The following is a 6,349-nucleotide window of genomic DNA, read 5'->3' as shown; positions in this document are numbered from 1 at the left end:
TTAGTTTTCTATTGTTACACATATATAAATGAATTAGTATGTACATGTATACAAATATACATGTATATACAAATGTATTTATATTTTGTCTTCGATATGCATAGCAATATAAAATTCATCAGTAAACTTTTCTGTTGCATTGCATTGTAAACTTTTTCCTTCAGTTTTGCTCTTACAATAATTTCTTGCTTTCTCATCAGATAGATTATGAATATGCACAAGTCCATACATCCCCAAGGAGGGGGAGGGGATTAAGGAGGAGGGGAGGAACCTGTGGACGGCTAAGGGGTAGACAGCAGTCCAAGGATGGAGAGGGCGAGGTAGAGGAAGGGGGCCAAGGGGTGCACGTGGTACAGTTGCTGTGCTGCAGCAGGAGGATCGGGCCAGGGTACTGACATTGCAACAGCAAAGGAGAAGGGATCTACATGAACCTTGCGCTCCTATCATACAAAGCTAATAATCATATTTTTGTAATATTAGTAGTGTGACTTTCTGTATGCTACTGTTTTATGAATGTTATCCACAATTTACTTCATCATTCAAATTATTTTGACTAGTTGATAATCAATTACAAAGTACTGTATTATTTCTTTTCATATCTTTTTTATTTTGATATTTCTTTGGCATGTACACAGACAAAAAGAACAGTAGACATTTTACCAAAGCATTCAGGAGACAATTTATACTATTACTCACTGAAAGTGTTAAATTTTACCAAAAATGCACAGACCCTCTCACACATCAAACATACTTCCCATATGTGTATGAACACCTAATTTTTAACCAACCAAGTGAATGGTATGGTTATAAGACCAGTTTCTCTAGGTAGGTATTTACATTACACATGGGGGTATTTCATTTTAGTTCACAGAATATTGAAAAAATATGCAACTAGACACTTGATTAACACATTTATCAGAATGAACCATCTATGAACACAATGTTATTATAAGTTAATAACAACTACACACAATGTTAGTACACACGTGCACCTCAAACACATTCTCACAAGTGAACACTTCGTATACACACTGATAATTGAACACTTCCTACAAACTGATAGTGAACACTTCCTACACACACTGATAATTGAACACTTCCTACAAACTGATAGTGAATAATTCCTACACACACTGATAATTGAACACTTCCTACAAACTGATAGTGAATAATTCCTACACACACTGATAATTGAACACTTCCTACACACACTGATAAGTGAACACTTCCTACACACACTGATAGTGAACACTTCCTATACACACTGCTAGTGAACACTTCCTACACAAACTGATAAGTGAACACTTCCTGCAAACTGATAATTGAACACTTCCTACACACAATGTTGAAAGAACACCTGCATTTACTGTCAAGTGAACACTCTCAAACACACACTAGTACTGAAATGTAAACACCTGCAATACACCATTAAGTGAACACCTACCTCCTACATGTTCTGAAATTGAACACCACATTTACACAATACTTACTTCCACAAACAATTATCAAAAAACGCATACATACCTTAAATGAAACCTTAGTAGAAAAATTTGGGATGAAATTTGAGGGAAAATAGATAAGTTAAATATAAGTGCATTAAAATTTATCAACTCAAAAACCAAAAATAAGGAAAAACAGTTATTTTTATACATTAGAATGCTACAGTACTCCCACCCACATGGATTTGTTCTATAATAATTGTTTTATGTATTAGGATATAATCAGAAGGATGGACCCAAAGCCACTGATAAATTAAGTTCTTCAGCTAGTGTATCGTCAGCCAGACCTAGTTTTTGACCTTTGCGAAAATGTAGGTGAACCAGAGGATCCAGGACTAGAACCAAATGCTGCTCCTCCAATTCATTTCAACTGTACTGCACATCCAACATATCTCCATTGGAGAATGATATTTGCACCACATGCTTTTCTTTGACAAGTTGTGGGTATTCGAACTGACGTGAGTTACAACAGGGCACTTTGGAAGCATATGGATTTCCTTTCTTCAACACTATCATTTTGAGTGTCTGTTTCCACAATGTCTCCTTCATCCTCTGCAAGCTCATCATCAACATCAACCTCTTCCATTTCTATGGGATCTTCAGCCATTGGCAAGTGTTCAGGTTGATGTGTCTGAGGTATACTGGATAGTAAAAGATAATGTACAATGTAATTCATTTAAACAAGAGGCCCAATGAACCTGTATCGCTCGCTTGGCTATACAGCAACTTTGAAGTTATCTCAGTTATTTCTGAAGATACTATGAAGATTACCGCTTTATCAAAATCACAGTAGGCTAGGTTTATCAATAACAATTAACTTCCAGCATACAATTAGGTTTCCGAGCCTCTGCTAGTGAGAAACCATTTTTTTTAAAGATTAAGCCTATATTTAACCCAAATTACATAGAATGAATGTCATTCATATTGAACAAACTTGGTAGCCTTTTACACCAGCATGCTACAGGCCTAATATCAAGTCCCTGTGCCTCTTGGTTATTGAGAAAAAGTTGTTTAAAGTAAAACGTGGACACCGGATGGCCAGACAGAAAGACAGCGGGACAGACGTCGGATGCCGCCCCAGTACTCCTCCACAGCAGCATATTACAGTTATAATTATATGTTTCTTGGTTATTGACAAAAATGTCCTTTTAGTTTACTATTGAGGATGTTAGACCTGTGTGACCTTGAATGACATTGACAGCAAGGTCATCCATTTACAGACTGTGTGCAGGATGACAGGTGACAGAACATAATGTCCTGCGGGGAAATTGGGCGTACCAATACCTCTTTACTATATATACAAGTAAATGTATTATTATAGCAATAAGAACACACCATCAAAAATAACACAACATACTTACTCAATAAATGAGGTGTCATCCTCTTTAGACTTCTGTTGGTAATGGGAAAGCAAGCTGGCATTAATGTTACTCTGGGAGTCTGATTGTCATGCTTCCACACAAGATAAATCAGACGAGTGTGATGACTGAGCTCTGAAATATTAAAATTATGAAAAATTACACAATTCTTTTAAAAACAAATATATATGCCCGAAATGGTGTATTATTTATTCATGACATGCAGTAGCAGAGCATGTTTATAATTACAGAATATAAATTTAGTATGTTTGACTGCTCACCCTACCATACAATATGGTGCTGGGTCTAACAGTTAAAATATGTTGTAAAAAACAAAATAGTAAAAACATTTATGGAATTACAATGTCATATATGTGTGACCTGCTACAGTTTACTTCAACACGGAACGATGAACACTGAATAAAAAAATTAAGATACATCAATGTATATTTTGAGGGGTTATAAATCCAACATAGTTAGATCCAAGAACTTACTCTATATCTGAGACATCGGAGGTCTATCTATAGCTATAGGTTTTTTATGGGCATGTGCAGGCGTAGATGTTACTGGTGTAGGGGTGCACACATGTGATGGCGGTCCCATAGAAGTTTCAGCTGGTGTCGGGATGTCTTCACCTGCATGAACTTCTTGTGTCAATGAAGTGCACTTGAAAAATATAAAAATAATTATGTACTGCATGCTAAGTTATAATGATAATCTTTTCCCCACAAATCGTAATTTTTACCACATTTCAAAGAATGGAACAAAACAGCACTTGTATTTGAAGCCATACACCAATATTATTTGCAAATCGTTTATATTATGAGTCAACTGTATATCTGAAACATATAGGCCTATATGCCTACATGTAATATGATAGTCGTCCTGAAAGTCCTACTGAACTTTACACATACACCATTTTGTATTTAATAAAGAAAACAGTAAGCTTGATAGGTCTGACATTAATCATCAGTCATACATCAATTTATAATTTTTCATAATTAAAATGATAGTGGCATAAATATAGCCTATAGCTGTGATATGCGAACAATAAAAAAAAACATATAAATTACCCCTTACGGGGCCCCATAAAACGGAGGTGGAATGTGTCTATCTCTTCATTCTACACATCATTTTTTCATTTATGTTGCTTGAAACTAATAACCATTACACTTAAGCAACATACTTTATGCATTGTTTGTCAACAAAATTAAGGACATTTACGAGTTACATTCTGATAACGATATAAAATGTGCGGCAATAGAATAGAACTGACCCTACGCAGGCTACGGGCTTACCACTTATCCAGAAGAATCCGTGCTGCATGCTCGTTTGTAGAGAAACTATTTTCTTCATTGAATGTCTTCCACCTAGTGTGTTGTTTCCCCAGTCGTATAATCGGGTTGACCTGTGACCATTTCTATTTACGTCGCTATGTTGCCGAACTCGTTACAATTCTAGGCCGACATCTCTTGGCTTCGGAAGCCATGTTTCTGCCGCTTATGTTTACGTTCTACTTGCCTAGATTCTTGCGCATGCGCCCAAAGCGGGAAATTTGCATTTTATCTCGTCATTCGACAGTGAGAGGATTCCCCAGAAAATTATTATTTCTTAATTCTAGGGGTTACATATCGCCAAAACTTCAATAAGAATTTTTCGTAAGAGTGTATTTTCTTTATGGATTTGCCGTTTTTTCAACTTTGACCTATTTCTTCCCCGAATAGTCGCTTTAAGTTCTGGTTTTTACTAGCCTTAACACAGACATATTCAGATTATATATTGAATGATGTATATCTTGTGTTGACAAACTAGAAAGTGAAAGTACAGTTTTTGATTGAGCTGATCATGACACCCTGACGAGTTCCTTTTTTGAGAATTGTAAACTTTTTTTTTCAACAATTAAGGAATAATTAAGTTATGTGTATATTATCAATCACTTGTTGGCCCAAGATAGAAGGGCGTGAGGACTTCTACAATGAAAGGGAAACAAGACTACCTGGGGAAAACACATGTAGTTGAGCAGGTGACCCATACAATGTACCTTATCGCCTACATAAAAGTCAAAAGAGTTACCAGTGGAATTACCAGTGTTGTCCAACCATCCAACAAGTTTATCAATGTAACTACCTGGGTAACAGAAAAAAATAAAATTAGGAAAGGTTTCAGCTTACCGCAACACATACTATAAGACATTTTAGGGAACAAATGTCAGGGGTCTCATATCAGACACTTAAAATGCTGAAAATCTGGTGCTAGGACTTGGGGGAGGGGGGTATATTTTTACTTTTCATTTGATGGACTTGAAATATCTTTTGATGTCTATAGTTTTTACACTCATTTAAAGTCTTAATTTACTTTAATACTGAGTAATAAAAATGTATTATTTATTAACAGAGGGTTTGAAAAAATTTTTACATTTTCTTTAGAATTTAATCTATGGTATTGATTGTGTGATGACAAATACAAAAAGGTAAACTTTAATAACTTGACTTTCAATAATATCCAATATTTACAGTTTGTTGACTTTTTTGAGTTTTCTTTATGGGCTATTTCACTTATATTATAGGGATTAAATCCTTGTGGTGAGGTTCAAAATATATTAATCACACCTACATTGATGTACAGTACTGTATATGACTTGCAAGACAAACTTTCATGAAAGTACAGAAAAGTTGAGACTCACTCGTGCGGAATAAAGAATTGAAGTGCAAGTGGAAATAACATGCATATAACTGCCATTTACATGTATTTCGAATGCAGGTCTACAACATCCTTGATTAGTCTACTCGAACAACATTCAGTTTTTCACAAAACAGATCTTCAAAATCAAGGAACCATATGTACCATCTGTCTACTGCTGGTATCTTTGTTAGCACACCTGGACCGAAGGTCCGGTGAGCTTATGCCACGGCGTCCGTCCGTCGTCTGTCTGTCAACATTTGCTTCAAATCGCTACTAGTTAAAAAGTTCTTATTGGATTTTGACCAAATTTGGCCAGAAACATCCTTGGCAAAATGGGAACAGATTTTGCATAAATGGTGACTCTGACCCCTGAGGGGCCAAAGGGGCGGGGCTCAATAAGGGAAATAGAGGTATTTCCTTTAAATCGCTACTAGTCATAAAGTTATGAATGGATTTGAACCCAATTTGGTCAGAGATACCTGAGGGGGAAGAGGAACAGATTTTGCATAAATGGTGACTCTCGCCCTAAAGGGGCCAAAGGGGTGGGGCCCAATAGGGGAAATAAATGTAATTCCTTTAAATCGCTACTTGTCATAAAGTTAAGTCAGAATCTATAAACAGTAACTGTAATGTCACATGCTTGTAATTTAGATATGCACTTACCAAAGGGTTTGACATTGCACTACAAATAAACACCCACATTTTTATCCCTCTACTGTTTTTCAAGTAATGTTCAGGTAACATTTATTGTTCTCCAGAACATACGCATGTTGATACAAATATATATATTTTTAGCTCACCTGGTCCGAA

General features: G+C 35.9%; 1 long non-coding RNA gene across 1 annotated transcript; it reads right to left on the bottom strand.

Annotated features, from left to right (window-relative positions):
• Positions 1–583: 583 nt before the first annotated feature.
• Positions 584–4,449, bottom strand: LOC117318710. The gene is made up of 4 exons (XR_004530434.1): positions 4,156–4,449; positions 3,352–3,523; positions 2,861–2,992; positions 584–2,140 (listed from the first exon to the last, which is right to left on the bottom strand). It is a non-coding gene; the product is annotated as an uncharacterized LOC117318710 (long non-coding RNA).
• Between the last annotated feature and the right edge of the window lie 1,900 nt (positions 4,450–6,349).

Source organism: Pecten maximus, unplaced genomic scaffold (assembly GCF_902652985.1).
Source record: "Pecten maximus unplaced genomic scaffold, xPecMax1.1, whole genome shotgun sequence".
NCBI classification, from domain to species: Eukaryota; Metazoa; Mollusca; class Bivalvia; order Pectinida; family Pectinidae; genus Pecten; species Pecten maximus.
Note: the sequence above shows the minus strand (reverse complement) of the source record. Positions and strands in the feature narration are given on the sequence as shown.